This window comes from Simochromis diagramma, unplaced genomic scaffold (assembly GCF_900408965.1).
Source record: "Simochromis diagramma unplaced genomic scaffold, fSimDia1.1 OVJJ01000749.1, whole genome shotgun sequence".
Taxonomy (NCBI): Eukaryota; Metazoa; Chordata; class Actinopteri; order Cichliformes; family Cichlidae; genus Simochromis; species Simochromis diagramma.
The window spans coordinates 31,696-57,415 of record NW_024387472.1 but is presented as its reverse complement, the minus strand read 5'-3'; the positions used below and the strand labels follow the sequence as shown (position 1 = coordinate 57,415).

Sequence of the window (25,720 nt, the reverse complement as noted above, 5' to 3'; positions counted from 1 at the left end):
ATCCACTTCTGTGAGGACAGCATTGTGCCATCACACACCAGGGTGAGTTATAACAATGACAAACCCTGGTTTACTCCTAAACTCAAAAAGCTGTGGCTGGAAAAGAGAAAGGCGTTCAGAAGCGGAGACAGGGACTGCTACAGAGAGGCCAAGTACAGGTTCACTAAAGAAGTGGACATTGCTAAACATCAGCACTCTGAGAAGATGCAGCAGCAGATCTCAGAGAATGACTCGGCCTCTGTGTGGAAAGGTTTTAGGAATATCACAAACTACAAGCCTAAAACCCCCCACTCCACTGATGACTTGCTCTTGGCCAACACCCTCAACGACTTTTACTGCCGTTTTGACGAGCCATCAGGCAGCCTTCACACCTCCAACGGCCCCAACAATAGAGGCACTTTAGACACTAATTCCCCCACCTCTCCCCCCTCCACAGAGCCATCACCACCTTCAAACTGTTCACCTACAACACCCCCCTCCTCACCCCACACAAAAGAGGATTTCACACCATCTCCTCCCACCACAACTCTTCATATTCATGAAGCAGATGTGAGGAAGCAGTTCAAGAGTCTGAATGCTCGAAAAGCTGCCGGCCCAGACGGTGTGTCTCCTGCCACCCTCAGACACTGTGCAAACGAGCTGGCCCCAGTGTTTTCTGGCATTTTCAACTCCTCACTGCAGGCATGTCATGTGCCTGCCTGCTTCAAGTCCTCTACCATAATCCCTGTCCCCAAGAAACCTAGGATCACTGGACTAAATGACTACAGACCCGTGGCTCTGACATCTGTGGTCATGAAGTCATTTGAGCGCCTGGTTCTCTCCCATCTCAAGACCCTCACGGCCCCCCTCCTGGACCCCCTGCAGTTTGCATACAGAGCCAACAGGTCTGTAGATGACACCATCAACATGGCCCTACACTTCATCCTGCAGCATCTGGACTCCCCAGGAACCTACGCCAGGATCCTGTTTGTGGACTTCAGCTCTGCCTTCAACACCATCCTTCCAGACCATCTCCGAGGCAAGCTTTCCCAGATGAATGTGCCTGATCCCATCTGCCGGTGGATCACTGACTTCCTGACGGACAGGAAGCAGCATGTGAGGCTGGGAAAGAATGTCTCGGACTCTCGGACCATCAGCACCGGCTCCCCTCAGGGCTGTGTTCTTTCTCCTCTGCTCTTCTCCCTGTACACCAACTGCTGCACCTCCACCCACCAGTCTGTCAAGCTAATCAAGTTTGCAGATGACACCACCGTTATTGGACTCATCTCGGACGGGGACGAGTCTGCCTACAGGAGGGAGGTTGAACGTCTGGTGTCTTGGTGCAGCCACAACAACCTGGTGCTGAATGCCCAGAAGACAGTGGAGATTATTGTGGACTTCAGGAAGCACACAGCCCCACTCCCCCCCATCATCCTGACTGACACCCCCATCACCTCTGTGGACTCATTCCGCTTCCTGGGTACCACCATCACTCAGGACCTGAAGTGGGAGCCCACCATCACCTCCGTCATCAAGAAAGCCCAGCAGAGGATGTACTTCCTGAGGCAACTGAAGAAATTCAACCTGCCAACACGGACGATGATGCAATTCTACACCGCAATCATCGAGTCCATCCTCACCTCCTCCATCACCGTGTGGTACGCTGGAGCCACTATCAGGGACAAACAGAGACTGCAGCGTGTTGTGCGCTCTGCTGAGAAGGTGATTGGCTGTAGACTCCCATCTCTGCAGGACCTGTACACCTCCAGGACACTGCGACGTGCAGCTCGGATCTCAGCTGACCCTTCTCATCCTGGACACAGTCTGTTTGACCTGCTCCCCTCAGGCAGGAGGCTCCGGTCCATTCGCACCAGAACCTCTCGCCATAAGAACAGTTTCTTCCCCTCTGCTGTTGGACACATGAACAATAAACGTACGACTGTCCCCACCACTAACTCATGACCCTACGCTGTGTTCACTGCATGATTCCATGTGTTGGCACTGATCACCACCTGCACTCATGCATATATCTTTCTACATAGCACTTTTAATTCTTATTCTTACTTTTATTTTTTCATGTCTATTTAAGCGCAATTTATGACAGTATGTTTGCACTGAAGCACCGCAGCAATTTCCTAATGTTGTAAACCTGCTCAACATTTGGCAATAAAACCCATTCTGATTCTGAAGAAAGTATCCTTTAGCAGTTTTGAAGATTTATTTTAAGTCCATCTTCAACATGAAATGATAATAGCAGCATAAACCAGTACACCTCCATCTTGTTGGTGTCTGACTCTCAGTGGTGCCCTTTATCGGTTCAGGATTCATCCACGAGCCCATCAAGAGCCATCACGATTTTCCTTTTCTCCTTCAGCCTCCCACCCACTCTAAAAAGGTGGCTCTCCCTCCCTGATCCTGGTTCTGTTGGAGGTTGCTTCATATTAAATTCTTCCTTCCCACTGTCACCAAATGCTGCTCAGTGGGGATCATCTGACAGTTGGTTTTCCTGCTAATACTGTAAGATCTTTACATGTGTATAAAGGCTCTTATCTTCACTTTGTGTTAAATTACTGTTTGATTTTTAGAGTTCAACAAATAAATTATGATTTTTTCTGTTTTACAAAGTTTTCTGTCTGAAAACATGGGCTTTAAATTCAGGCAGCCTTAGTGAAGACTAATATATTAAAGTTTGGCGTGTGCCACTGACCTTTGACCTGCAGCTGAACATCTGTCAGTCTGGGTTCTTCTCCCGTCACTCTGATGGTGCAGGTGTAGTTGCCGCTGTCAAAGATGTGGGGTTTCCTCAGAGTGAGGCTGAAGTCTCCAGTCTGCAGAGCGTCAGTCTTCATGGATGTTCGGTCTCTGTAACGCTGGTTTTGATCTGTCAGCTCGTCCTCTTCCTGCTGACGCTGGTGGACGGTTGGAGGATTGAGGTCGTAGCGGCTCCACACCCCTGTGGTGGGTCCAGATACAAACGGGATGTGACAGGGCAGCAGGACTGACTCCGCCCCCTCGTACACCTGCAGAGTGAGGACTTGGTGGGACACTGTGAGGACATAGAAACACAAACTCAGATACAACAAAGGTAACATTAAGGTTTTCTGCTTCATGTGCAGCAGCTAGCATGTATACACTCCCTTCACTGCTCTTCCCACAGTTCCTGTTTCCCTGCTGTTTGCTGAGAAGCCTGACAAAGTGTTAACATCTGACCTCTGATCTGTAGCTACAGCAACGACCTCTGGCCTCATACCTGATAGTACAGCAAGTTTTTTTAGCTTGTTGCTGACCTTTGACCTGCAGCTCTACTGTACTCAGTGTCCGTGTGTTTCCAAATGCAGTGATGGTGCAGGTGTAGGTGCCACTGTCAGAGGTGATGGGGTTCCTCAGAGTGAGGCTGAAGTCTCCGGTCTGCAGAGAGTCTGTCGTCATGGACGTTCTTCTCCTGTAACGCTGGTTTTGGTCTGTCAGTTTATCACCTGCCCGGCTACGCTGGTGGACGATTGGAGGATTGAGGTCATGGCGGCTCCACATCAGAGTGGGCAATGAAGGTACAGAAGGGACCTGACAGGTGAGCAGGACAGACTCCACCCCCTCATACACCTCCAGAGCCGAGGCATGCTGGGAAACTGAGGACATAGAGACAGAAACATGAATCGGCTGTGTGTGAGTCTAAACCTGAACTCTGCATCAGTTCACTCAGAGACCTTTCAGAGTTTAGAGTCACACAAACCTGTGCTGATATAAAACATCAGCTACCTGAAGTCCTCAAATATAAATGAGATCCTCTGTTCTTAGATGTTATTGGACCTGAACTAAAAACATTACAGAGGACAGAATAAACCCAGCCCACGCTGTCACGCTCTTTTACATTGGTTTGTTGCTGCTCTCTCTGGTCAGTGTAAAGTTAAGCAGTAAAACAAGGACACACATAAAACCGTCTCTGTGGGCGATCTGAAGCCTGTCAGTGTTCAGATACAGTCAGCTGTGGTTACTCTGGATGAACTGGTCCTTTAAACAGACCAGAGGCAGAGAAAACAGCGTGTATCTGACAGGAAGTTTAACCACACAGTAATTAATGAATATGATCACTGTTACCATGGTTACATATTCATTAATGGTCAGAGGGATCTCTTTATGATAAACATCCATGTACACAGTAATGATGCTGTAATAATGCTGCAGTAACACTTTGAATATATGAGGAAAGTATGTTTTTGACTTTAGTGAATGTCAAACTGAGTCTGTGACAGTTCAGGAGATCCTGTCTGTGCTCTCAGGGATTTATACCTATGAATAATAAAGTGTAACCATATAATGTAAAGTCCCCTTTCTCTTTATGTTACCTTTATATACGCCTCTCAGCCATTATAAAAGACCACATGAGAAGTTTTGGCCTCTACCAAAGGAAAATCAGCAGGACTGTGATTTTACAGCATTTTAATAAATGCACTTTCATTTAAGCTGAAATACATTTGAGTTTGTCAAAGGGCCAAAATAGCAGGAACACAACCAGACTGGTGTAAATTCAGCTCACACAGACTCTTTGTGTTCACTACATGCAGACCAGCTGTGCTCATATGTGCAGTTACAGCTCATTTACAGGCAGGAATATCCTGCTATGTCCCTGTTAGGACCTGCTGCTTTGACTGCTCACCACTCAAACAGCTTCATGACATCAGCAGTAAGAGCAGATGTGGATCCACAGCAAACACGTATGTTGGTCACAATCAATGAAAGAAGCTCAGAAAGCTCTTCAGTGAAACCAGTGTTAGAAATGAAGCACACAGCACAGCATGCTGGGTAATTACAAGGACTCCCATCAGGCACAGGGAGGCACGTCCCCCTAACTACTCATGCTGATTAACACAACACACACACGTTACATGCACTTCTCTCACCACCACTAGATGTCTCCACACTCTGTGCTGACTCCAATGATCAGAGCTGCTGAGCCTGTTTGCAGACAGAGGAGGAGCTCCTGGTGATCCGTGTGGCACTAAAAAGCTCTGATAACGTCCATCCAGCAGCTGATAACAGGGACATTTGGTGCCATGTCAGAGCTGCACAGCCAATCATCAGTTTGGCTCTTTAGTTTGAAGAGTTCAGAGCAGCAGCAGAGAATCTAAAGTGTGTCACACAGCACCAAGTTTCCTTTGGTCACATATGAAATGTGAGTCAGAGCTTCAGCTACACAACAACACACACAGCAGCTGATTGTAACATGAGCTCATCTGAAAGCCACCAAGAAGAATCCAGAGATTTGAAAGTTGCTGCTTTGGATTGTTAGTTTGATCTGAATCAGAATCCAGTGTTTGAAGGAAATCTCCTCCTGCTGCACTTCAACACATTAAAGAGAGAGAGATGAAAGAAAAGCTGATGATGAGAGCAGAGAGAGGAAGGTGTACTTACCGTGCAGGAGGATCACAAACACCACAAACATCTTCATGTTCCTGTCAAACTCAGAGACTCTTTAAAAGCCCTTCAGGACATCAGCTCACAGCAGCTTCACTTTCCTCTGCTGATCATCTACTGACACTCTCACACTGCTTCACTGTCACAGCTCAGAGTTCAGCTTCACACTTTGTTAAAGCACATCTGTGGAATGAAGTCCGGCCGGCCACAGATCACTTCTGAGGAAAGAGGAGGACGTCGGCTTTCCTCGTAGTTTCACGCCCGAGCGCTCCGGTTGGAGGCGGCTGCTGCGGCCTCACCCTGACACGCACAAAGCTCCGCCTTCAGTCCTGACGCTGAAACATCCACTGTAGCTACAACGATGCAGATGTGACCCTCAGCAGCTGGATTTCCTCTCCATAGATGTGTTTCCATGCAGATCATGGACATAAAGCAGCTCCAGGATGAAGAGTGTGAAAGAACTTCTTCCACTACAGTATTCATTACAGCACTGTGGCACTCCACAAACCCTCACACTGTCTCAATCCCTGTTTCCAGTTTGACTGAGAGAAGGCCTGAAGCTCAGCCAATCACAGGACAGGAAGTGATCAGCTGACACAGTGATTTGAAGCTGTCAGGGTGAGGCTGCTTCATGCAGGTGTGAAACTATGAGGAAGCTGAACGCCTCCTCTTTCCTCAGAAGTGATCTGTGGCAGTCTGCCATCATGTTTGGCTGCTCACACTAAGGCTACGTCCACACCTACTTTGGAAAACTGAGATTTTCTGTTTGTGTTTGTAAAGAAAATCTCGCCAAAAACGCAGTCAAACACGGTCAAGAACATGTCAAATCCACGCCGTGTAGAAATGTTGGCCAATCAGGAGTCTAGAAGCCTGGGAGGGAAAGAGTGAGCAGGTTTGATGCAAACCTGAAGTACTTCTGAAAAGTTTTTGTGTTTTTAAGTGCCTTCATCAAATGTTAATGACCAAAAACAGTACTCTGGCTGCTGCAGACTCACAACTTAGGAATGAACAAATACATACAACATGCATAAATTTAAATTAAATACAAATTAAATTCATTAAAACCGACAACGACGTGGCGTCTGGATTTAGGTTGTGAGAGCGTCTGTGTTGACTCTGTTCACTCTGACGTCTTTGTAAATGGAGGGACAGTAACTGTGTGTGTACATGTACGTGTGTAAAACTGCAGATAGATTAACAGCAACAGTATTTTGTGTTTATCCACCATTGTAGAAATTCATCTCATGTAAACAATACAGTGGAGCACAGCAGCACGTCACAAAAGGCGCACACCTTTGACGTTGCGTGACTAAATCTCTGTTTTCCTCGTCAACACGTAAAAGCAAAAACTGAGTTTTAAAAATCTCAGTTTTCAGTGATCAAAACGGCGTTTACGTGTGGACGAAAGGTGCAAACACATAGAAAAGTAGCAGTAAGTACTTAAGTACAATTTAAGGTATCTGTACTTTACCTGAGTAGTTTTTTTTCTAACTACTTTTTACTCCCTACAATTTTAAACACATATCTGAACTTTCTACTTCTTACATGTGTTGGGATTTTCCCAAGTGCATCATTACTGCTTTTGCTATAATGGTCATATTTTATTAGAAGTTTATTAGGAGTTTTTATTTTGAGTTATTAGAATCAGAACAGAAAAGAAAAAGAAAGAAAAAAATTGGTGAAGAAGTTTACAGAAGGAGAGGGAGAGAAAAAACACTGAGGATCTGCTCCAAACCTGCCTAAATAAACCAAAAACCCAACAAGGACCCCCTCACCCCCAAGCAGGGGCCTGACAGAGCCAGGGGGGCCAGGCCCCACCAAGCAGCCATTAGCCAGAAAACACCCGAGCACCAAGAACCACCAACTCACCAGAGGATGGGGGCACCAGCCACCAACAGAGAGTGTTGGGGGGAAATAGTGTCTATTTTGATAGTTTATTAGAGATTTCCATCATGAATTCATTGTGGAAACTGAGCACAAGTTAAAGACCAAACACAACTAAATGTGTTTATCATCCAAATATAAAAGGGTGTTCTAATAATATGTGGCGCCTGTTAAAACCTGCCTGGTGACAGATGACACTGACAGTAATCTGCTGATGATTGAACTGCAGATTTAATGCAGGAATATTTCCTGTTTGAACTCTTCAGGGACCCGTGTATTTCCTGAGCAAACACTCTTCTCCTCATGCTGCTGCTGTGCTGGCAGCTTTAAGATGCAACAATAAATATTTCTATTGATTTGCACAGAAAGCTTTGAAAAAGCAACAGAACAATAAAAGCAGCAGCAGCTCTGACTGTGTTCATACCAACTTAAATATGTCAAAGTCAGGTTTCTGTTTAAAACACTGAATGTTTGAGCTACAAATACACAGATTTAACTACATTAACTTAACTGTGGTGTAAAAACTGGATTCATTGACTGCTATGTAGCAAACATAGAGCTCAGTTTAACACACAGAGTAGAAAGGTCTGTATAAGAATGAAGCTGCTGATGCAGGACTGAACACAGGATGAGGAATAAAGGACTTTTCTATGGTTTCCTTTAGCTGTTGCTAGCTTGCCATATTTATGCCTCACTATTAGCAACTTGTAAGACATGCGCTATTTAGACAATTCTGGGTCTGCAGTGACCCCTTGTGGACATTGTGAGATGTTGCTTGTGTTGAGTAGATGATGTGTTGTGATTGTTTTCCTAGTTATCTATGACTCTACTAATTATAAAATTGCCCATTTCTGTTTCCAGAAAACCATGTTTATAGTCACACGTGCTGTTTACTATAAAACAAGAAGTTCAAGTTTGGCTGCACCGAACTCAGATTAAGCCTCACAAACATTTTCATGTAAACAAATCTTTTGTGGGACTTAATTAAAGACAATTAACAAACTCCTGGACTGCTGCAGTCTCTCTGACAGAAGACTTAGACCAGACTTGTGTCCCCAGTATAAATATATTTTACAAACATCCTTCAAAGAGCTACTTTTTACTTATTTTATTTTATTGCACACGGCCATAAACTACCAGAAGAGTCTGTTCAGTGACAGGTTGCTTCTCCCCAAGACAAGAACCAACAGACTTAAAAACTCCTTTGTCCCACACGCCATCAGACTGTTTAACTCCTCTCTGGAGGGGAGAGGGAGGGGAGACAGGAGGACAAAGGAGGGGGGAACAAGCAAGCTGTAGTGCCTCTTCACTGTGCAATACTTTTGTTAATAGTCAACGGTGCAATAGTCTTCCATGATTGAAATGTGCAATTTCACTTGTATTTTTATGTTTTATTTTTATTCCTATTTATTCTATTTATCCCCTTTGTATATTTTATTTATATATGTCTCTGTATTTATATATGTATATATATAATATTCTGTAGCTCTGTAACTTCTGTCGGTGCTGTGCTTTTTTGGAAACCGAATTTCCCAGAGGAACCCACCCGAGGGATTAATAAAGTTTTATCTTATCTTATCTTTAAGTACATTTCAGAGCCTCTACTTTTTACTTTTACTGGAGTAAAGAAGTTGAATCAGTACTTTTACTTTTGCTGGAGTATTTTTAATAGTAGTATTTGTAGTTCTACTTAAGTACTAAATGTCTGTACTTTGCCAACTCTCCTCATGTCCTGATGTGTTTACCTGTCCAAGCTGCACAGGTGAGTCTGACTGTGAGCTCAGCAGGACTCAGCCTGAAGCCTCTGCAGTGAGACAGCACCCTGACCCTCACACTCAGCTTTTTATTCTGCTTCTTATTACACTTAATGGTCTGTGTTTGATATGTGACTCACTTATATATTTCTCATTGTTTTAATCCACAGCTCAGACTGTTCTTTTAAATGAAACCAATCGTTTCCTCCTCTTGCTGTCAGTGTGGTTACTGAACATGAACTCTGATCTCTGAGTGAGAGCAGCACAGACTGAATACCAGGATAACAAACAGACTGCTTTGTATGGATTTAAATGAATTATTATTATTATATTTCTCCAAAAGTTGATTCTGTTCATCTGGACGAAGCGTTTTGTGGGAGAAACGTTGCGTCACTCATCCAAGTGACTTCTTCAGTCTCAGCTGACTGCAGGTTTCCCCAAATCTTATAAACTGTACATTTGCATAATGACTGAAACCAGCCCACTGAAGGAACAAAGGGCTGGGAGGTCAGTTCCTTCATCATAATTATGCAAATTCTCATGACCATTGATCAACAACCACTGATCACAGACCATGAGTACCATTCACAGAGAGTTGGGGGATGGCTGCAATCACAGCATTGTAAGATGGTGACAGATGTACCCTTAGGACCCCTCCTTGATTCAGAGATGGTCTTTCCCTTTTCACGTAAATGGCCTCCTTGACTCCGCCCTTAAACCAGCGTTCCTCCCTGTCCAGGATGTTACATCCTCATCATTGAAAGAGTGTCCACTGGCCTGTAGGTGTGAATAGACTGCAGAGTCCTGGCCTGACGAGGTGGCTCTTCTGTGTTGTGCCATCCTCTTAGCCAGAGGTTGTTTGGTTTACCTGATGTATAAATCCTGGCAATCCTCCTGCACTTGACAGCGTACACTATGTTACTCTGTGTCGGGGGACCCGATCCTTGGGTGGACCAATTTTTGGCGCAGCGTGTTTTGGGGTTTAAAAGCCACAGAGATCTTCTCAGTCTAAGATGTGAACATCGGCATCCTCGAAAGAGTGACCTTTGACCTTTAGATGCAGATGGACCGTCGACTCTTGTCCCGTGGAGGTGGCTCTTCTATGCTGTGTGTTTATGACGTGGCTGTTTGGTCTCTCCTGTAAACTTTGTCTGCCTCAAATATTAATGATGACAGTGTTTATCAGTTCCATTCTCTAACTCTCACCCATATGGAAAAGATATATATAAATCTTATAAAGTTTGTGAAACTTGTATGAAAAGCATATAAGAGTGAAAACACATATAAGATCCCTTGAAAAATTATATAATGAAACTTGTATGTTTTGGATACTTACTAAAAAATATATGAAAGTAATGAGAAAGTGGCCACTTTCATGAGTAAATGAAAATAATAAAATGAAAATAATAAAATAGTAAATGAAAGAATAAATAAATAATTTATTAATAAATAATTATCCAAATCTTACACCCAAAGTTTTAATCTGATGTAAAATGTATAGAAGTCCATTACTGTATATAGTAACTGTTAAGTCTAATATACCCTAGTATATTCACGGTCATTTTAGTGAACTTTTAGTGAAACTCTTTTCTTGCTGCGTCACGACTGACTTTTTAGCTAACGTAAGCTAAAGTGGCAGTTTTTGTTTTTGACGCTGTCGCCGGTACGAGATTCCGGAATGGCGCCACTTACCTCAACATCCAGCTGTGAAAGCTGCATCAACCTGAGCCAAAAAGTGATCGAGCTGGAACAAAGGATATCCACCCTATACCAAATCCAGGGGGCTGAATGCGAACTTGACACGATCCTCCTTGGCAAAGCTCAAACCACCGCTACTAGCGCTGAGCTAGCCGACACAGTGCACCATCCAGCTGCTGTGTCCCAAGATCCCGCCAACAGTCAACACAGGCTCTCAACTTGTGCCAAGGACGAGAACTCCTGGTTTCAGCTAGGGGCCAGACCCAAGGCTCTGGTCAGCTCCACTCCAACCAGCACCATGGACCGTGGTTGAGACGCGTGGTGGCTGCAGAGGGGGCAGGAGGATCCGTCTCTCGCACCCTCACCCCTCCGGTGCGGTAGTACTGGAGAATAAATTCAACGTCCTGGATCCTGTGGACTTTCCTCCTCTGACCGCTAGCCCTCGCCATCCCGCTGTGTCGCTGAGGTCTGCGTCATCTCCACCACTACGCCCCCGGAGCCGCGGTGGGCAACCCAACGCTGCGGTGCAAACTCACCGCGGAGAGCTGAGCTTTACCCCGGCTCCTCGGAGAAGAGGCTACCTGGGAGTCACTCACGCAGTCCGGCTGGCGCATCTCCATCTGAACACCCCCGGTGCCGCGGCGCAGGCATCTCAGATGGCCAGCAGCCCCCGGTGGCACCTCCTCTCTCCACGCTGGTCCTCGGGGATTCCATCGTCAGGAATGTGCGGATGAGGGGGGCGCTCACGCTGTCGTTCCCGGGAGCCACTGTTGTTGACATAGTGGACAGAATTCCCAACATTCTGGCGTCCCACCCACAGGTTAACCGGCTCATCATCCACATCGGCACCAATGACATCCTCAAACAGCAATCTGAGCTGCTGAAGTTGGACTTCCTCCAACTCTTCAGCCTCCTTGGTCAGTTGCAGGTGAGTGCTTTTATCTCCGGGCCCACCCCCACCTGTGGCAGAGGGATAGGCCGTTTCAGCCGGCTGCTCAGCCCTAACACCTGGCTTTCCCCCGCCTGTGTCTCCCACGGCGTGGGTTTTATTAACAACTTTGATGCCTTCTGGGAGAGGAGGATCTTTTTGGGGCAGACGGGCTCCACCTCAACGCCTGGGGACGCCGTTTGCTGTCCGCCAATTTGGCATTCGCGTACAGCACTCCCGCACACCGCCCTGTCACTACCCCAAACCGACATTACCTGCTGATCCGTCTGCCACTGACTGATGTCCCCCTGGTCCCAGCTCCTATATTTGTTCCACTTTTAACAGTAATACACGAAACTCTGGACTCGGACCTCTCTCTCCCACAGTCAACACAATACCCGTCATAATCACAAACAGAGAGCAACAGAATTATCATAAATCCAGTAACTCCAAAAACATTAATAACCTCCGGCCTCTTCAAAAATATCAACATCCATTGAACTCTATTGTCAAAAATCCACCAGTCTCGATCAGTATGGCACTTTTAAATGTCCGCTCTCTGTGGAACAAGTCTTTTATTATTAATGATTTAATTTTAGATAATAAACTTGACTGTTTATTTTTAACTGAAACATGGCTGGGCTCGGATGCACCAGTTGTTCTCACTGAGGCCTCCCCACCAAATTTTAATTTCTCTTTTTCTATTAGAAGTGGTAAGAGAGGTGGTGGGACTGCATCTTTAGCCAACAACACACTCACCTCCAAACAAATTTTATTTGATCATTTTACCACTTTTGAATTCCACGCTATTGTTTTCAGCAGCCTTCCAGTTTTATCTGTCACAGTTTACAGACCACCTAAAGACAGCGCTGCTTTTATCAAGGAACTCTCAGAATTTTTAACAAACATACACTCAAACTATAATATGATAATTTTAACCGGTGATTTTAACCTGCACATAGATAATCCTTCTGACCCTGCAGCAAAAGAATTCTTAAACATTCTTCACTGTTTGGATTTTACCTGCACGTCACGCAGCCGACTCACAACAGAGGACACACTCTGGACCTGGTCATCACCCATGGGCTGTCCACCAGCGTGTCCTCTGTTGTTGACTTGGCTGTCTCTGACCACTACTGTGTGTTTTTTAACATCACCGGTTTTGGAGGACGGAGCTGTGGCCCCCCCACACTCCCTAGCAGATCGTTACATGGAGAAACCTTTGGAATACAAGCGCGCTGATCCACACAGGTATGCACACGGGTGTTCACTGCTCGTAGACCCAAATTACACCTTTCTTGGCTGCTACTTCGAAGCACATCTATCCTGCGTGCTGCACAACAACATTGAATATTTAGTATTTACTGCTGTTTACACTTAGCTAGATTAATGCGATGGTGTTGTGTTTAGTATGTTGCTTTGTTTTTTTGTTTTTTTGTTTTTTTTGCTTGTTTTCTATTCTTCTCTCAACAGGTGATCCAGGAGATTTTTATTTTTTTTCTCCCCCCCTTTCTCACTGTCCCTCTCCCCTTCTGTTTTTCCTTTCCTTCCTCTTTCTTTCTCCCTTTCCTATCTCTCACTCATGTCTGTCCCGTCTGTAACATCTGAAAATAAAATATAATAAATAATAAAAACAAAGATCGACCAAATGGACCAATACGGCAATGCCACGATGATCCATTTGGCAAAGTAAATCCATTGGGTATCCTTGTTGGTCTTCAGACAACAATTCTGACGGCTAAAGAACCAAATGGGACAGGCGGAAAAAAAAAGAAAAAAACAAAACAAAAAAACCCAAAAAAAACATCACCGGTTTTATTCAGACCTCGGTGCGAACTGTGAGAGGCGCTATCTAACCTCTGACGTGGCTGCAAATCTTACCAGGGTTTTGGACGAATGCCCCCCTGTGATTTTACCTGCACCCTGCGATTTTATTTTTAATCATTTCAACAGCAAACTGAAGAAAAGCCTTGACTCACCCCCCCCCCCCGTGTGTATTCACATCATTTATGTTAATGAGAGTGTGGGGAGCGAGTTGGAGGGTGGGGTGGGCTGCTTTTAACTATGTAAAGCACTTTGTGCTACATTTTTTGTATGAAAAGTGCTTTATAAATACAGACTGATTGATTGATTGATAGTAAGCTATAATACTTTTTCCTTTGGGAACCATCTGTGCAGTCTGCAGCTCTGTAGAAGAAAGATGTTGAATCTATTTTATTATTCTTGAAAAATAATTGATTTCTGTGCATCTTTTTTTCACACTGCATGAAATTAAAGTGGATTACGTTGATTAAGCATCATGAGGTGGGGGGTGGGTGGTTCCCTATTTTTATTTATTTTTTGCTGGGAGTTTTAGAGCCGTATTAGTTAGGTTGCTTACTCTTTAAAATACCAGAATAGGGAGGATGGAGCAGGTTTAAGTTTATTAGATTAATCAGTATTGCTGAACTATGAAATATTTTGGATGTAGTGTATTTTTTGCATACAGGTACAACAGAATAGCTTCAGTGTTTTGTTTTGTTTTTGTAACTTGAGTATGAACTTATACAAAAAGCAGCAAGATATTTAAAAACCAGTTTTATTGATTAAATAACACACTATATCGGTATCGGCAGCGATCCAAATGTATGATATCGGTATCAGACATAAAAAATGGTATCGTGCCATCTCTAGTTTTAATGTTCCTTTTCTTTCTCTTCACCTTAGAGGGAACGTTCCTGTTGCCTTCAAGCCGTTATGACTGAAAACCTGCACAGACTTAGTGAAACTGTAAAACTTGTAATCTGTAGAGTAAATCATTTAGAAGTGCCACCTTTTCACTGATTCTTTTATTTACAGACTATTTTAAGGTAGCATTCTGCACGGCGGTGCAGTGGTTAGCACCGTTCCCTCACAGCAAGAAGATCCTAAGTTCAATTCCACCATCAGGCCAGAGCCTTTCTGTGTTTGCGTGTTCTTCCCATGTTTACGTGGGTTTAAAGCTTCAGACTCACACGTGCAGCCATCACCTCAGAGATAAACAGCAGCACTGAGTTTGCTCAGTGTTAAATAATGATCACATTGAAATGTTTATCTAACGCTTTGTGCACTAAATCAGCAGATTGATGATTTTCTGCTTTAATCTCATCTTATTTGTTACAGCTGCTGCATTTTAATTTCATCTTCCTCACAGATTTTAAATTATTTTATCATCATCATCTACTGACGTCTGATTGGAGCAGGCAGCAGTTACAGGGATCATTTCTGCAGGAGAAGAAGAGTCATGTGACATGTGACCATCAGGTCAGAGTCTGCCTTCATCCTCACACCTGCTGTGCTGCTGACACTGACAGCAGACGCTCCTCCCTGTGAGTCTGAGAAGATGAAACTTTGAGGTTGTTCTTCAGAGCTCCTGATGTTCAGTCTGTTTAATCAGCACTTTGTTCCTCTAACAGGAACTCAGGTCCCTCCTCTTCCTCCTGTAGATGCAGCAGCTTCACTTCCTGTCTTCACTGAGCTCTGGGATCACAGATTTATGGTTAAAGTAACAGGAAGTTAACGTGCCGTGGTCACAGAAGATATAAACACTTCACTCTGAGACTCCAGATCATGTAATCTGATCCTAATGCTGGAGAAAAATGCCCACAGCACTGACCCACACCAACATCTGGGCTTCATGTTAAGCAGCTGTTACTTCTCAGTAATGAGACGAAATGTGTTATTCAATCAGTCATGAAATGTACAACAAAAATGGCAGAAATCAGAAATGCAGAGGCTAAAGGCTCCTCCTGTGGCTTCTATGTGATAAACTGTCTTCTCAGACAAAGCTGGAGAAACTTATTACAAACATGTGCAGCTAAGACGGCTGCACAAGGCCACATAACTTAAAGTCTGTTAACAACCGTCTCCATAGACCTCATTCTCCCCCATCAGTAAACACAGTGATATTCCAACCTGTTTATCAGAGGGTGGCAGCAAAAGTAAAATTTATAAATATTTGTTGTATAATTATTCTACTAACTTTTTAACTTCCACTTACTCGTCATCTAAAGACAGTAAGGAGACTCTTATTTGATCATCCTTTTTTTCCACTTTCTAGCAGTAAACATGAGGGGAGGAGTTTATGTTGATGGAAAAGTACCTTCAGTCTTCTCTTCAAAGTCCTTCAGCAGAGAAACATTCTTGTTTCCTCTGATGTGAGTTTCAGAATGATGCTTCCCATCTTCATAAAAACGATCCGTCTTTCCTGCTGTGAGCTTGACAAACTCCAAGTCCAGCTTACACAGAGGAGAAAAAAGTATTAAGGTTTAAAATAAAGCATAAAATCCATGAAATGAGAAGTAAAGATGATTTGATTTTACATTCTGTCCACTCGGTAGCTGCGTGGCTACAATCACACCTGACAGCATCACCTGGAAAGAAGGCTAAAACATGTCTGTTACCCACTTCCACATCAGAGTTGCCCACACAGTGAAACATTTCCATTTATTTGGAGTATTTACATACAAGTCCATGATTCCCTCATTAAATTTTTTTATTATTATCTCTTTTATTGGGACAGCTGTTGAACATAACAGTAATTTGCCTTTTTACATTTTCTTTGCTGTCACATTTTAACTTATAATAGAAAAATGAAGAAGACGGAAAAAGAAGAGAAAAGAAGAAAAAAAACAAAAACAAACAAACCCCCCCCCCCAAAAAAACAAAACAACAACAAACAAACAAAACAAAACAAAACAAAACAAAAACAAACAAAAAAAAACTAGGGTCAGGAGGCAGCAGGGCAGGTAGAACTCAGGGTTGTAACATCATACACAAAATCACACCTCATATGCTTAACATAGTCTGTCCATTTAGACCATATTCCGTAGAAGGTAGTTTAAGAGAAAATGACACTTTTTCCATCGTATAGATCTCTTGTACAGAATGTATCCAGTCTTCTATCGTTGGTGGTTCAGGCTTAAGCCATCTTCTCGTAAGAGGCTTTTTACTTGCGGCCAGAAGGATATACAGGAGTCTTCTGTCGTTGGAATTCAGTTTATCCACTGGTGCATTGCACAAAAACATGGTCTCAAAAGTTGAAGGAAAAACAAATGAAAAAAGATTTTGTAAATGATCATGGATTAGAGACCAATACTGGCGAATATCTTTACAGTCCCAAAAGATGTGGAAATGGTTAGCTCCATCTCCCCCACATCTCCAACATTTCAAATCAAATCAAATCAAATCACTTTTATTGTCACATCACATGTGCAGGCACACTGGCACAGCACATGCGAGTGAAATTCTTGTGTGCGAGCCCCACAAGCAACAGAGATGTGCAAACACAACAACACAAACGAGCAAAATACAAGAATGGCCGACCTGAAACTAATAAATATATGTACAATATATAATAGTGTATGCATTTCTGGATGTGTATACTAAATATTTTCCTACGTGTGTGTGTGTGTGTGTGTATACACATTTTTACAAATTAAATAGTAAAAATAATAAAAAATAATAAAAATAATAATAATAATAATAATATATAAAATATATAAAATATACAGAGTTGAATATGTGCAAAACAAGTGGCATTTATATACAGTGTGGAGTGCATAATGTTGAAGTTCCAGTAGTGAAGCTGAGGTGTCTACGACGTGTTTAGCAGTCTGATGGCCTGATGGAAGAAGCTGTCTCTCAGTCTGCTGGTACGGGACCGGATGCTGCAGAACCTCCTTCCTGATGGAAGCAGTCTGAACAGTTTATGGCTGGGGTGACTGGAGTCCTTGATGATCCTCCCCGCTTTCCTCAGGCAGCGCTTCCTGTAGATGTCTTGGAGGGAGGGAAGCTCACCTCCAATTATCCGTTCAGAGCACCGCACTACTCGCTGGAGAGCTTTGCAGTTGTAGGCGGTGCTGTTGCCATACCAGGTGGTGATGCATCCAGTGAGGATGCTCTCAATGGCACAGTGATAGAAGGTCCTGAGGATGCGGGGGCTCATGCCGAATCTTTTCAGTCTCCTGAGAAAGAAGAGGCGCTGCTGCGCCTTCTTCACTGTTTTGTTTGTGTGTACTGACCACGTAAGATCCTCAGCCAGATGTACTCCGAGGAACCGGAAGCTGCTCACTCTCTCCACAGCAGCGCCGTTGATGGTGATGGGGGTGTGTACTTCTCTGCACCTCCAGAAGTCCACTATCAATTCCTTTGTCTTTGCGACGTTGAGGGTGAGATGGTTGTCTTGACACCAGTGGGTCAGGGCGCTGACCTCCTCCCTGTAAGCTGTCTCATCAACGTTGGTGATAAGACCCACCACTGTAGTGTCGTCCGCAAACTTCACAATGATGTTGGAGCTGTTAGTGGCTGTGCAGTCGTAGGTGTAGAGTGAGTACAGGAGAGGGCTCAGTACACACCCCTGTGGAGCACCAGTGTTCAGTGTGGATGGGGGATGAGGTGATGCTGCCCAGTCTGACCACCTGGCGTCTGTCAGACAGGAAGCTAAGGATCCAGCTGCAGAGGGAGCTGCTCAGTCCTAGATCCTGCAGTTTCCTGTCCAGCTTCGAGGGAACGATGGTATTGAATGCTGAGCTGTAATCTACAAACAGCATTCTCACATACGTGTCTCTCTTCTCCAGGTGTGACAGGGCAGTATGTAGTGTCAGGGCTATGGCATCATCAGTGGACCTGTTGTGGCGGTATGCAAACTGTAGAGGGTCCAGTGAGTCGGGTAGTGCAGAGCAGATGAAGTCCCTGACTAGCTTCTCGAAGCATTTGCTTACGATGGGGGTCAGGGCTACAGGTCGCCAGTCGTTCAATGAGGAGATGGTGGAGGATTTGGGTACAGGGACGATGGTGGCCATTTTGAAGCAGGCTGGGACTACAGACAGAGAGAGGGAAAGGTTGAAGATGTGCGTGAACACTCCAGCCAGCTGAGCCGCGCATGACCTGAGGACGCGGCCGGGAATCCCGCCCGGACCAGTAGCTTTGCGTGCGTTCACCTTCCTGAAGCACTTCCGCACATCCTCCTCAGACACAGTGTGCGCACTGACGTCATCCGCGGTGCACACACTGTCCGGTCTCATGGTGTTCGCTGCGTCGAATCTAGCGTAGAATACGTTTAGATCCTCACACAGAGAGGCCGTGGTCTGCGGTGTGCTGGTTTTCCCTCTAAAGTCTGTGATCGTGTTTAGTCCCTGCCACATACTCCGAGGGTTGTCAAACTGTTGCTCCACCCTGTCCCTGTACTCACGTTTGGCTGCTTTGATCGTCTTCCGGAGTTGGTAATGTGCGTGTTTGTAGTCCGATGTGTTCGCGGAGGCAAAGGTGGTGTTCCGTGCCGCCAGTGCCGCGCGAACATCTCCGTTAATCCAGGGTTTTTGATTTGGGAAGGATTTGACTGTTCTGGATGGGACGACATCTTCCACGCATTTCCTGATAAATCCACAGACTGAGTCTGTGTATTCATCAATGTCCCTAGCAGCCACGTGAAACATTTCCCAGTCCGCGTGATCAAAACAGTCCCGCAGCGCAGACTCCGATTGGTCCGTCCAACAATGCACCGCCCTCCGGGTTGGAGCTTCCTGTTTCAGCTTCTGCCTGTAGGCGGGCAGGAGCAGGATGGAGCAGTGATCTGATTGGCCCTGTCGTGTCCCTCGTTCCAGTATAAATGATTCGGTGAGGTCCCCATTGATTTTGATTCCCTCATTTTAACTCTGATTTGGCTCCAATCAGACCCTGAGAAACATATTAGGTTTTTAGCTGATGTTCAACTTTCCAAGAGCCTTTTTTCTTATTTTCTCTGTTTGCTGTTTGTTCCACAGCTCTTTCCACTTCATATTCATGATGTTTGTGATGTTGCTGGTTTGTTCACATGTGTTATTTCTGCAGATGATCCAAACTGATTTAGTTGTGTGATACATTTACAGGATGTGTTGTTGCTGTTGAAGGAAGCTGGAAGTCCTTAAAATGTGCTCTGATGTTAACAAACTGTCCCTTAATATGAAGAAAACCACATTTATGATTTTTATACATCAAAAAGAAACTGAAGGAAAATGTGAAACATTCAAACTGAAAGAGTTTATTTGTTTCAGCTGCTGTGATTGATCACAGGTTACCATGGAAACATCAAAGTGGTTATTGAGTGAGTATCAAACAGAGGATGTATTAAGCTATAAGGCCTGCAGATCATTTGCTGCTCTACTTCCTCACATGTGTGGCTGTGTGGAGCTGTGGGGCCGGACTTTAAAACTACAGAAAGATCAGTACAGGTTATTAACGAGGCCGGGTTCTCTGATCACGGCGATCCTCTGTTTCTAAAGTCCCACATGATCACATTTATGATGTGGTTTCTTTTCACATCATGCAAATAAAGTTTAAAGTCTGCGTGTCTCCAGACTGTGTCCACAGTGTTTCAGTGCAGCAGAGTGAATCTGATTTACTGGCAGCTTTTTGTCCTTTCACTGAACAAGAAGCTCCAACAGAGATGAAATGAAGATGTGTTTCTATCGTTGCTTCATGATGGAATAATGCTGACAGCAATATAAAAATGGGACTTTTGGTTGTCGGTGATATTTGTGAGGCTCACATGTGTGAATGTTGTTGTTTGGAGGCTCAGCAGCTTTAATGAGATGAATGGAGGCCAGGCATATATCAGCACTGCTGCTGCCTGAGCCTGTTCACTCCCTGCTTGGTGTCCACACTGTGGAACACTTTGGTTCTCAGCACGTTTCTCCAAGTCCAACAAACCTCTGTGGACGGCCTTAAATGTACCCGCAGTTCTCTGGATGTTCAGAGCTGAGAGTGTAGAGCAGATCAAACATCACACCAACATCTGTGGCGCTCACCCAGACCCTCAGACATCTCCAACCGGACAGCTGCAACTGATCCAGGGACTGTCTGCTCCTCCATCATCACCAATCACCATGTGATTGGTGATGATGATGGATGATGGACCTGGTCGGGCTCTTCCAGACCCTTCTTCAGTTTCTCACCCTTCTCTGTGCTCATGCTTGCTATGCCTTACCTGTGTTAGGATGCCTGGGTCGTTGACCCAGAGGTTTGAGTTTATTATATTATTTATCTTTTCTATTCTTTGTTTCTTTGTTAGAGTTCTTTCTTATGGTTTGTCTCTGTGTAATCCTTAGTTGCTGTCTCCCCTGTCGGCTATATCCCCGTGTCCAGTCAGTGTCTGTCCTGGTCCCACGTCTCTGTTCCCTCTGTTGTAGTGCCTGCCTGTGAGTCTGTCTGTACGTTCAGTCTGTGTTATGTTTCCTGTTTTACTTTGAAAGTCCGTGTCTCATGTAAATGCGTCTGGTTTTGCTTCCTTTGTCTCGTTAGGCCTGATTTGCCCCAGCTGTGTTTCCCTCCTGTTACCCATTCCCTGGTTGCTCCCTCTGTGTATTTGAGCCCTGTGTTTCTGTGTCCGGGTCGTGATCTACTGTTTTCTATGCTGTGTGTTCTGTCTGCTCGCCTGAGTTTATTTGGAGTCTCAGTTTTGTTACCTTTTTGAGTTCAGCATTAAAGCGGTTTTGAGTTTACATTGTGCCTCCGAGCGTCTGCACTTTGGGTCCACCATTCCTGCCTGCACACAGCCTTCACATAACAACCCGTGCCATGCATCAGCTTCAACGCTCATGTTCTTCTCCCTGTAGACCAGAACTCTGCTGTGGTGACATCACTTTCTCTCTTTGGGGTCCTGCTCTAATCCTCGTCACAGCTGGGTTCAGTTCTGCTGAGACGGGCCATCGGAGTCCAACCACCAAACATCTGTCTATATTCTGCTCATCAATAACTCGTCTTCATTCTTTCTATTGATCTGTCCTTACTGAAACGACTCCACCCTGATGACTCCACCTGTGGCTCAGCAGGTAGAGCGGGTCGTCTTGCTGACTCCTCCCACTGGCGTGTCAGTCTCATACCAGAAGAAGCTTTGAAAACAAAAATTAGAAAATGTTGAGCAACAAGTGTCACAGCTTTTTGAATGTATCAACTTCTTTAAAACATTTGGGCAGCCGTCGAGCTTTAAGTTGCATTTAGTCGACACAAAGTTCCCACAGTGACAAACATGAGGTCGATGACCCCCTACGAGCAAACACTTAACTTAATCATTCAGACTTTTAAGTTTAACTGGTTTACTTCTCTTCATAATGTTTAATGAATCTTAATGTTTCTGAGCTCCAGTTGGCACAGCTCTCTCTTCTTCTGTTCACAATATGAGCTCAGATTGTTCCAGTCACTGCTCTTCTCTCAGTGAGTGAACCTGACAGTGTTACAGTCGTCACCCCACAAACTACACACACAAGAATCTGTTTCAAACAAACACTTTAGTAACACACACACACACACACACACACACACACACACGATGGCAGTGAACATTTCTGAATCCCAACCATAAGACAACAAAGTAAACACAGTGATGACATCAGAAGGTCCACACAGACTGACGTGTCTCCTGTACATGTTCCATGTTTGATCCTGATCACTGATGTTTAATGACTCATGTGACGCTCTGACAGGAACAAGAACGTAGAAAAACCTTTAATGAAACCTGAGAAACAGTGAATCCACTGATGACACTGTCACGGCGGGGTGCGCCGATAAGTTTAGTTTACAGGACCCAGAAGCAGACACTTCTGGAGTTGCTGACTGAACAGAAGACGATCCTTTATTTGGATGTTGGCACATGAAACAGCATGAAGCTATGAAAACTAAGGAAACTGTGAACACTCAGAAAACTAAAGGACTAAGAAGTGAAAATACTACAACAAAGCATGAACACTGAGTAAACTATGACGTAACACTATGGGGACGCAAACAGATGACCTGACAACGAAACATAGAAAACAGAGGACTTAAACACACACATGAGGTGATCAGGAGAAGTGGAGACACACGAGAACACAGCTGACTAGAATGAGACACAATGACCGTACAGGGGAGAGTAACACTAACTGCAATGAACAAAGAACACCAGACTCTTCAAAATAAAACAGGAAACAGACATAGACATGGAGATAAAACAAGACATGAACTTAATGTGGCGAGACGAGGTAGAAATAAAGTAAATACTCTTTGCAGTTTTAAAAAGGACAACGCCACCCTGGGAATTTCACCCAGAGAATACTGAAAGTAACACTAAATCACCAGAAAGGCACTTAGGTTCGCTATACCCAATCCAGAGACGAGGTTCAACAATAAACAAATTGACAATTTATTGATCATTATTTAAAACACAGAATAAGAGCACAATCATAAATATTCAAGTACAAATATGCTTAAAAAAGGTATTCAGAGATGAGGCTTACCAGTGGAGGGGCAGGGATGCCACACACAAACTAAAGAAAGAAAACACACCCAAAACACAAGTGCAGCACACTATCACACACTCACACTAATAAACTAAACAAGGCAGGTGTGTACACTCAAGGGATCCCACCACCAAGGCACCCTAGTCTCCTCCACGTCGGCACTCCGCATCTGAATAAAAGAAACAAAGAAAATTTTAATATATTACAACAAACTAATGTGTAGCACCGGGGGATAACCCAACTGCAAGACCACACTGGTGATCTACAGCTAGAAAAAGGGCCTCCCACCAGTGGTGTAACAAAAATCCAAACTACAAATCAAAAGCAATAAAACAACATACAATCTGGATAAAACTCTAAAATCTGGAGCAAACGGAATCGCCGTACTGCTCCAACTTGCCGTCACACGACGACAAGTTAACAGTCAATCAATATGCACGCCAGCTGACTCCGGTAACCGGCATGCATATAGCCGTTGTCCACGCCGACGTCCACTGTAAAAGCTGACAGCAGCGGGGAAAAATCTCACAACGGGAACAGACGGCAAAAGCACAGCAAGGCAAAACAGCAGCACTTCAGTTCGCGTAGCTTGGCGCAAAACTAAGGCCCACACTTCCTGCGAAACATAATAAATAATTACTATAAAAGAACAATAGAAGGCAGAGAGCGTAACAAAAGTTGATTACGTACCAAGTAAGCCGTGTCATAGAACGTAAGCAGAATAGCTCAGGAGGCTTCTATAGCTACGACCAGCCGCGATGGAGACTTCAGAGGAGTAACCCACAAATGATCTCTACCACACCGAGAGGAAGTCAGGTGACCAAAAAGGAGATCACAGGCAAGCGATGCAGAGACACTCAAATGGCCACTATTTATACCAGCGCCCCCTAATGGGCCAGGCTGAAAGTGGGTTGGACCGAGGGATAACATTCATCCTGCCACATTAACATAACCACATAGACATGAAGCATGACAGGTAGACGCACGAACCAGGCAGACTGAGTACAGGGAAGATGACAGGAACGACAACATGAACTTGGCAACATAAGACACACACACATAAACACATGAAGGGCAAGGGAGGCTTAACACAAGGGTAATATAATAACGAACGAGCTTGGATAACTTAATGAACCTAAACAAACAATAAACATCAAAATAAACTAACACTCACCGACCCAGGACCGTGACTGACACAGAGTGGGTGGGTTCAGCATGAGATGAGTCCGGCAGCACTGAGGGTCCACAGATGGGAGAGGCTGTCCTTTAAGGAGGTTGGACATGTGACACATGTGTCTTTATGGTTTATACTAAAGAACAAACTGCACTAACTCATAGATCTGACCTGAGGAAGAGTCGACTTTAACCCCAAACGTTATTAAACTAACCTAAATCTAGCCGAGTAGTTCTGCTGCCTGAACCTGACCAAAGTGTAACTGAAACACATTAAAATACTAAACTGACTCTGACTGCTGTGAGTGTTTGAAGAAAACGTCTGTGTTTCACAAAGCTGAGAGGTCAGCGGTCCCCCACAGGCTCTCTGTGATGGTCTGATCAGCTTCAGTCTGAAAACAGTCATGTACCAAACGATGGAGAACACAGCAGGTGCAAAGACAGACTTGACGAAAAGGCAACAACACAAGTCCGAGGAAATAAACCAAAGGAGTGAAAGGGTTAGACCAGGGGTGGGCGATTCCAGTCCACGAGGGCCGGTGTCCTGCAGGGTTTAGACCTCACCTTGGGTCAACACACCTGAATCACATGATTAGTTCGTTACCAGGCCTCTGGAGAACTGCAGGACATGTTCAGGAGCTAATTTAGCCATTTGAATCAGCTGTGTTGGTTCAAGGACGCATCTAAAACCTGCAGGGACACCGGCCCTCGTGGACTGAGATTGCCCACCCCTGGGTTAGACCCATACGAGTAAGGACGTTAGCGTGCTGCCCAGCTTTCGTCACGCACATATTTATAATTATATGGTCCTAAGTTTTAGTGCACACACTCACGAAGTGTTTAGTAACTTCAGATCCTGCAACAAGCCCAGCTCCAGTTTCCTTTGGTGGTTTGAACTCTTCCATTTCACAGCTGTTGTTAATTTTTCTTTATCTCCTGTACAGGCCAACGCATCTATTTGTTGTTTTAGGTTGTTAGTGTTACACAACATTTTCAGATATAATAGAAATAAAATGAGTTTCATAATTCATTCACTTTATTGTCTTTATTTATAACTGGCATCATTGTTTCATTCTCTTATAGAGTCTTACAAGAAAGGCAAAATTGTTTTCCATTGTGCTTTATTAGCTGCTTCAGTGAAAACAAATCAACAATGCAACAAAAAAACAGTTTGCAAAACAACAAAGTGGAAAACAGTGATTCATCACTTGGTTGCTTCAATACAACACTTGGGCACATACATGCAGGACTGTTGATGATAAATGACACAGCTGCTCTTAAAAACTGGCCCCACTGTGTGTGTGTGTGTGTGTGTGTGTGTGTGTGTGTGTGTGTGTGTGTGATAGCACATAAGGTCCACTTGTGAAGCTAACATAAGTAACAAAGTGATGTTACTAGTATTAAATTGATTTGGTTAAAAACTGTGATCAATACAGAGAATAAAGTAATCTGCCAGTACAGAGGCCAGCAGGGCTTCTGGAAGGACACACTGTGTCTGTGTGTGTAGTTATTAAGGTGTTAGACCTGCTTTCTGCTGCTCTCTGATTGGTTATCAGTCGTTGCCTCAGAGTTTTTGTGGGGCGCCCCTCATTAGTGTAAGTACAGACTGAGCTGTTGGAGCT

The 25,720-nt window shown here is 44.4% G+C and overlaps 2 long non-coding RNA genes across 2 annotated transcripts; both read right to left on the bottom strand.

Moving 5' to 3' along the window:
• Positions 1 to 14,257: 14,257 nt before the first annotated feature.
• Positions 14,258 to 16,167, bottom strand: LOC120723582. The gene is made up of 3 exons (XR_005693782.1): positions 15,776 to 16,167; positions 14,578 to 15,153; positions 14,258 to 14,467 (listed from the first exon to the last, which is right to left on the bottom strand). It is a non-coding gene; the product is annotated as an uncharacterized LOC120723582 (long non-coding RNA).
• Positions 16,168 to 20,563: 4,396 nt separating this feature from the next.
• On the bottom strand, positions 20,564 to 24,584 carry LOC120723583. Its single transcript, XR_005693783.1, has 3 exons — positions 24,100 to 24,584; positions 21,222 to 21,542; positions 20,564 to 20,638 (listed from the first exon to the last, which is right to left on the bottom strand). It is a non-coding gene; the product is annotated as an uncharacterized LOC120723583 (long non-coding RNA).
• Positions 24,585 to 25,720: the final 1,136 nt, after the last annotated feature.